Raw genomic sequence first — 8,315 nt, 5'->3', positions numbered from 1 at the left:
TAGGTCAGGACTGAGAGGCTCTGCAGGTCAGTTCCCTGATACCTTCTCCTGCTCTAGAATATTGGAGAAGATTCTAGAAGCAGTGGGTGGGGGTGAGGAGGGGCTGGCCTGCACACTTAGGGGACCCTGGCCAATCCCCAAGCAGGAGGCTTGGCATGGGGCCAGGGCAGCCCTTAAATGTGACAGAGCCTGCTCAGCAGCAGGAGAGTTCGAGTGGAAGATGGAATGAGAAAGCTGAGGTGCAGGAGCCTGGGAAGGGGCCCAGATGGGAAGGGGCTAACCTCCAGGCAGTGGTGCTAGAGAAGAGGAAAGTTCAGACCTCATTGGCCCCCAGAGTGGGGACCACCTGTGCAGTAGGGAAGGAGCCAGCCCAGCGGAAGGCCTGAAAGCAGCTATTAACCCACCAGCTAATAGGAACAGGACTGAGTAATCCTACACCCCCTGGGCCAGTTAAGGGGAAAGAAGCACTCTGATGGGAAACTGGATTAGCTCCTTGCCCAGAACTGTTCTCCTTAAAGTGGCAGGCACTGAATCCCTTTCCCAAGGATTCCTTCAGACAGCTGGATAGAGGAGGATTATCTGGGGTCTTAGGTGGTACACCAGGAGAGGATGGAGAGCTATCCAAGAAGAGAATTTCGCTGTGTAAAGACTTGTACATAGTTCCATTAAGTTGTCCTCAGTTGCAGTTCCTTTGGACATCCCATACACCCCTTACCCCATCCAAGTTCTAAACCCCATAATAAAATTACAAAACCAAGCTCAAGGATTGGTTGCTGTCTTTTGTGTTGTGCAGTGCTTGACATCAGACCCCCGCCCCCTGCCTGCTGGATCTCAGAAATGCTGTGTAAACTGCGCACTTTAAATGGCTGTAGAGGATAGAGCTGCAACTTATGTGGTTGGATTGGTTTCATTTCTGTGTATCACCTGAGGATAAACACTTCAGTGGGTATATGTAAGGGTTTACAATCACTTTATTTCGTCATGATTGTGTACTGGGGGCACAGCAGGGGTGTGTCCCTTGCCTGCATACTTTGTAGTATAAGGTACCCCTCATTCTCACTTCAGAATGTTGGGAGGTATGGGCATCGGTGATCTCCACCAGCTTCCAGGTCCTGTTTTGATTGGCTGCCCTGCTGCATTGTGAACACAAGACGGGTGGTCAAGGGGAGGCAATATAACGCCTCCTCAACACCTGTCAAATGCCCTCTGAAAATTGACCCAGACACAGATCACTCTTCAGACAGCACTGCACTCCACCACAAGTGTGAAAGAACCCCTTATACGCCAATGCTACTTTCTGGTGCCAGGTGAACTCTACAATGTGAGAATCCAGCCAATATGCTGTGTGGGGGAGAAGGATTATAACCTCTGCAAGGTGAATCCAAGTGAAGAAATGTATACTGGTATTTCTGCAGACACTACAGAAACTATCATAAAATTTCTTTAGAAGAAAATTTCCATTTTTATTTTTTATATGATTGCCTAGAAAAGATTCATGGAAGAAAGCATGAATAGCTGGCTCGTTGGTCTAGGGGTATGATTCTCGCTTTGGGTGCGAGAGGTCCCGGGTTCAAATCCCGGACGAGCCCTTGTTTTTCTTTCACCTTAGATACACAGTGTTGTGATCATAGCCTGTTTACAGATGTTGAGTTCTCAACTTGCCGCAAATGAACATCTGTATTCTGAGGATAGATCTGTTCATAAAATAATGTGTACAACACGTGCAGTCACAAATCCTGCCCATTATATTGTTTCTTTTCAGTGTTTTCTTGTAATATTGGCTGAGATGGTTTCTAGTGTGTAAATATGAAGGATAATACATGAAAGAACCACCAGAGAAAATGTGAACAGAAAACCCTGACGAACACAATCTAAGTTTTTTTTTTATGGTAACCTAACGCCCCTATAAAATACTCTGATTAACACATATGTATGGCCAAAAAAAAACAAAAACAAGGGCTCGTCCGGGATTTGAACCCGGGACCTCTCGCACCCAAAGCGAGAATCATACCCCTAGACCAACGAGCCATCTATACATATCCTCTCCCATGAATATTCTCAAGGTAGGCTTCTGTTCTAGAACTACACAAAAGCATTGTCAATAAACCAATATACAGTAGTATATTTGTTTTCTTTCTATCTAAATGTTTATTTTAGCTTTAGCTTGGGTTCACATTTCTGTGGTGTGAAACATCGCATGTGATTCGCACAGGAACCGCACCACATTCCTGTGCAAATCACATGCAAATTATGTGAAGTACAATTTGATATATACATTTTGTATGGGTATTCACTCCCATTGATTCTGCACATCGCACTGCGTTTTACGAACCAATCGGGGTGTTAACTTAACATACACACCCGCAACGGTTAACATGAAATACCCTTTCTCATAAGTTGATGGTCTAACTTAAGGCAGAACTCCAGTTATTTTATTTTATTTTATTTTTATCATGCAGTGGGGCTGTGCCTCAACTGCATGGATCAGCTGCTCATCTTTTCTAGGGGTGAAGACTAATCTCATACTCACCTGCCCCGCCGATCCTATGGAAACCAATGCTCCCCCATGGTTCAGCGGTAGATTGTTCTTGTCAGGGCCAGATTGAGCATGCTGACATCAGGAACAGTCCAATTACAAGACTGCTGGACCCGGTGAGGGGGGGGGGGGAATAACAGGATGGAAAGGACTGGTCTTGTGCAGGGAGGATCGGCGGATCAGGTGAGTATATCTTCAGTGTCCTGTCCCCTGGAACAAAATTAGCATTTAATCCATGCAGTGTTGGAACAGCCCCACTGCATGGGCAAAAAAAAAAAAATCCCATATTTCTGCTTTAAAAGATAAGTTCACCTTTCATAACATGTTACATGTTACACCCATATTCAGGGTGTAACCATGTAACATGTTATGATTAGACTGGCCCCTGCTCCCCCCCTTTAACAGCTAACAAGGGATCTTCTCACTCACTAGCTGTCAGATTTGTTAAAAATGTGGCCGTGCGGGGCTCCGCCCACTCAGCCGCATCACTCGTTCATTGTGTTCTGTGAATGAGCGCTTACAAGCCCCGGCAGCTTTAGCGGCTGTCGGCTTGTAGTTCTCGATAAACTACCACAGCGCTGTAGAGCTCATTGATTCTTCCTGTCAGTATATCTGCTTGCCTGTAAATCCTGTATGGTCAAGCAGATATGCTGACAGGTCTGCAGGAGACCCGCATGGCACCAGAGATCTGCTGATCACTGGTGCAATGCTTTACAGGCTCCTGTAACAAAAAATAATTGCACATATTTTTGCAGATATAAAAATGTGCATTTATTATTCATTTTTGTATAAAAGTAAACTTATCCTTTAACTGATTCAGAGAATGTGCAGCAGAAATCCCCACTGCCAATGTTTCTATATCCCCATAGTTACAATGCAGTGTTATTCTGTGCTGGGATGTATTTAATCTTTATTCACACTGCACAGAGGGCCGTACATCAGCAGAATTCAGCGTATTTCTGCGTCCTGTGTTTGTGCACACCCGCTTCCAGCAGCCTGTACAAATCATTGACAGAAACCATGGATATACACACTTGTTAGGCCCCGGTAACACAGGGTGTACATAACTATAGGCCCATGGAGGGCTGCGTTTACCCACTCGGGGATGCACATGTGTTCCATGCATAGCTGTGCAGGCAGTCCCATTGCTGTCATATGGGACACAGTGACTGCGTGAACACAAGCATGGATGCATTGTTGGCAGTGCACCTCACTGCATCACAAGTGACAGCAATGGGACTGCCTGCATGGGAATGCAAGCAACACCTGTACACAGGGCCGTTGATAAGGGGTACCACCAGTCCTCCTGTACGGGGCCCAGGCCAACAGGGGGGCCCAGGCATCTGGGTGAATAGTATGAGAGCAGGCAGGTTGATTGGCACAGTGGGGGGCAATTACAGCCAGCTGATAGCCGGCTTCTTCTCCTCTCCTGATGGCTTTTAGCTGCAGTAGAGAGAGCCATACAGCAAATTGATACTTTAATTGCCCAATGCCCCCCCCCCCCCCCCACCACACCCATCACCGTCCCTGTGCACAATACCTTTCCCCTGCTGAATAGGCTCCCACCCTTGCAATGCTGCTGGCTTCCCTCCTTTCCTTCCCACCAGCAGCTGCAAGCACACTGCAATACAGTGCAATCTGCAATAGGATCCTTCAGGATGGAGAATGGAGGAAGGATCCAGTTATCAGCCCCTTCCTTTCCTGAATGAACGCAATAAGTGATCGGTACCCATTGCTCACTGTGTTCATTCATAAATGAAGCATAGTAAACTGTGTTTTTTTTGTTGGGGAAGGGGGTCCTGTCAGGTTTGCTGTATGGGGCCCAGTGATCTCTAACAGCAGCCCAGCCTGTACATCCCCGTGCGGGTAAACCTGGCCCTCCATGGGTGTTCGGTTAAGTACACCTTGTGTGAACAAGGCCTAAGCAGTTACAGTGCCTTGAAAAAGTATTCATACCCCTTGAAATTGTCCACATTTTGTCACCTTACAACCAAAAAACATATATGTATTTTATTGCGATTTTATGTGATAGTCCAACACAAAGTGGCACATAATTGTGAAGTGGAAGGAAAATGTTAAATGGTTTTAAAATGTTTTACAAATAAACCTGTGAAAAGTGTGGTGTGCATTTGTATTCAGCGCCACCGAGTCAATACTTTGTAGATCCACCTTTCACTGCAATTACAGCTGCAAGTCTTTTTGGGGATGTCTCTACTAGCTTTGCACATGAACCAATTTGCTCCTGCAGGGAAAAAAATTCCTTCCTGATTCCCCGAGAGGCAATCAGATATTCCCTGGATCAACTTTACCTATAAATGTTAGTATCCAGTTATATTCTGTGTATCTAGGAAATAATTAAAGCTAGCCAGAACCAACTCACATGAAGATGCTTTGATCTAAACCATTCCATTGTAGCTCTGCCTGTATGTTTAGGGTAATACCTTTACGTTTTTGGCTAGAACGTAACAAAATGTGCAAAATTTCAAGGAGTATGAATACTTTTTCAAGGCATTGTACATGCATATATGACAGATAAGCAGTAGTTACCTTATTACCATATAATTAATATAATGTTCTAACTCTATTAATCATTACCGGATAAACAAATAGGCAGAATACGCACTGGCCTATGGGCCCCAAGTCGTTTAAGGGCCCCGCGACAACTGATCAAAATAATATTGATTTGGTTTTGAAAGAAAATTACAATTAAGCTTTCTTAACCACTTGCCATCCAGAGGATTTACCCCCCTTCCTGACCAGGCCATTTTTTGTGTTACGGCACTGAGTTACTTTAACTGACAATTGCACGGTTATGTAACGCTGCACCCAAATTAAATTTACGTCCTTTTTTTCCCACAAATTTAGCTTTCTTTTGGTGGTATTTGATCACCTGTGCAGTTTTTTTTTGTGCTATAAAAAAAAAGATCTACAATTTTTAGAAAAAACAATATTTTGTAATTTTTGCTATTAAACATGTCCAGTAAAAACAAATTTAATTTTGTCATAAATGTAGGCCAAAATGTATTCTGCTGCATGTCTTTGCTAAAAAGAATCCCAATACGTGTAAATTAATTGGTTTACGTGAAAGTTATAGCGTTTACAAATGGTGGTATATATACTGGGATTTTTTTTCTTATATTTACTAGTAATGGCGGCGATCAGTGACTTATAGCGGGACTATGGCACACATTCTGAGACTAGGGGGAACTGACTTGGTGTCACTGACATCCCCAGTGCAGGGGCGGACTGACAACTCATGGGGCCCCCGGGCAATAGGGGATCATGGGGCCCCTGTGTCCTTGCCCAAACTCAAAAAAGCCTATGAAAAAGATACCAGGGACATCTCATGGGGCCCCCTACTGACCCCGGGCCCTCGGGCAGTGGCCGAGTTTCCAAATGGTCAGTCTGCCCCTACCCCAGTGACACCAATACAGTGCTCAGTGCTACAAAAAAGCACTGACATTGTACTAAAGGCACTGAGCAGGAAGGAGTTAACATGAGGGGCGATCAATGGGTTAACTGTGTGCTGGGAGTGTTTTACTAGGGAGTGGTGTCAGTGTGCTTCACTGCAATTACACTGCTCTGGATGGCTGTGCTGTGCACAGCCATCCAAAGTAGTGTGCCCGAGCTGACAGGGAGGAAAACTGTTAGTAATCAAAACAGTTCTCCTCCCTGTCGGAGATCCTCGGAATCACTGGGCACCAGTGTTTGACAGCCACAAATGGCAGTGCGGATAGGGTTTGCATGCGCCCCCTACCCGGAAATGCAAAATCGCATATATATATGTGATTTTGCTCACCCGTGCCCCCCTGTAGCAGTATTTCCTTCATTAAAATATAATGAAGGCAAAGCCTTTTTTAAGTTTTGGACAGTTTTGGACTCCTGTCAGGTTTTTACTACTGTTTGTACTACTCCCTGTTAGGGAGTTTCACCCTCTCTATTTGCCCTGTTTACAATTTTCATTGAAATTGAAAGAAACTCCAAATTTTGGGTTGTCCCCAGAAAAGTAATAGAGGGGAAATTTTCCAATGGGCATTTGCAGGTCTTCAAGGAATTCCCTTAATTTGCAGAGATTTTCTCACTTTGTTGTTTGGCTATGGGACAGGAAATGAAGGTAAATCTCCCCAATGGGACACAGATGGAAAAAATAAACTGACAGGGGTTATAACCATCCCTTACTCTAGTCAAAATGAAAAAAGTTTTGCTTATAGTTCTACTTTAAATTGTTTACAAAAGATAGAAGAAATTGAATCAACTCAAAGAAATGAAAATTTTACAATAAAGACTCTATAGAGAAAATACCGCATTAATGTAAAGTACCCAATAACAATTTAAAGCGGAATTAAATCCAGCGATTTAACAGTTTCAAGAAACAGTTCTGTTCCCGGCATTCCGAGAATGCTAACTGTCACATTTGCTTGTGTTCTTAACCAAAATGTCAAACTATTAAATGTCTGGTGTCAGAACTGATCACATGTGCAGCATCATGGCAGTTGCAGATCAAACAGAAGCTAAGATGGCAGCATCCTTGGCTGAAAAAGATAGGAGGGTTTAGTTCTGCTTTAACATACGTAGACCATAGACATGAGGTTCACATTATAGTTTGTCTTTTAAAGCTCATCTGCTTTCAGCTATCAATTTGTAAAAAAAAATGTGGTGTAGCCTACGTATGTGTAATGTACGGTAGTGATGGCCATCTTTATCTAGCAGCCGATGTGCATAATACTCAATGTTCAATGTTATCCTACTACAGCAGGCACATGAAAAGCCTCCAAATACCTGCGAGAGAGGACATCAAAGTTCTGACTACCTAGGTGCCTCCACGGAATCAAATCTGGGACTGCTATTAATGGTTTAATGTTTGCTCTTTAACTTATTTATGTTGGGGTTTTTTTTACCTCTATTTTACCTAGGTTAGCCATTAGAAGGAGAGTACTGGGAAGGACATGTACAAATGTATGTGATATAAAGCTCTGTGCTACTGCTGGTGTATGTATTAGTTTTGCTGTGTTTATAGAAAACCCATTTAGATTTGAGGCCTGCTAAGATACTTAGCTAGTCTTTGTGTTAATTGATCCTTCTCTGCAAAGGTGGATAATCCTACAGTGTCTTGTTATCTCATCATCCCTCATTACAACAGCATCCATTGCACAATACAAAAAGACAAAATAAAACAAAATTGCCATGCATTGCACATCAATCACAACTGTGTAACAATCTATATCCAGGATATGATACAAAGACTCACAGCAGGTCAGCTGGCATCTTTTGCATTAAAGTAGCCACGCACGGCTCAATTTTCTCTTGCAAGCTGAATGAGAAAAAAAATCAGTTGATTCCCCCAGGTACACTATAAGCATGGATTGAGGAATCTCTATGGTCTCCTATTGTATTCAGTGAAACAGTGATTGCAACTGATAAGATGATTCAAAGAAGCAACAAATTCACTCCCTGCCTTGGAAGTTGCATTAAAGTGGAATTTCAGCTAAAACCTAATAACTCTTACAAATGTCCTCACCGCCCTTCTAACACCTATGCTTGCTAACCTGTGAAAAGAAGATGTATATACTTACCTATTATCAGGCTACTGCAGTCCAGTCCCGTGATCCAGCTCCCCTGTGTCAGTCAGTGCCGCTGCAGGGCCATTCAAGAGTATAGTTGACATTACCACTTCAGGCATTACAAGCTGTTCTCGAAGCAGTCACTACTCTTCTCTCCCCTGCAGATGCACTGGTCAACACAGGGGAGACCACTTGACCGCACCAGAATTGTCTGAAAA

The 8,315-nt window shown here is 43.6% G+C and overlaps 2 non-coding genes across 2 annotated transcripts; one reads left to right on the top strand and one right to left on the bottom strand.

Moving 5' to 3' along the window:
- Positions 1 to 1,517: 1,517 nt before the first annotated feature.
- Positions 1,518 to 1,589, top strand: TRNAP-UGG (transfer RNA proline (anticodon UGG)). Its single transcript has one exon. It is a non-coding gene; the product is annotated as a tRNA-Pro (tRNA).
- A 367-nt stretch (positions 1,590 to 1,956) lies between these two features.
- TRNAP-UGG (transfer RNA proline (anticodon UGG)) lies at positions 1,957 to 2,028 on the bottom strand. Its single transcript has one exon. It is a non-coding gene; the product is annotated as a tRNA-Pro (tRNA).
- Positions 2,029 to 8,315: the final 6,287 nt, after the last annotated feature.

The sequence above is a fragment of the Staurois parvus genome, unplaced genomic scaffold, assembly GCF_062004578.1.
Source record: "Staurois parvus isolate SC_StPar_1 unplaced genomic scaffold, SC_StPar_1.0 ptg000175l, whole genome shotgun sequence".
Taxonomy (NCBI): Eukaryota; Metazoa; Chordata; class Amphibia; order Anura; family Ranidae; genus Staurois; species Staurois parvus.
The sequence above is the reverse complement of the archived record's forward strand: the minus strand, read 5'-3'. Positions and strand labels throughout refer to the sequence as shown.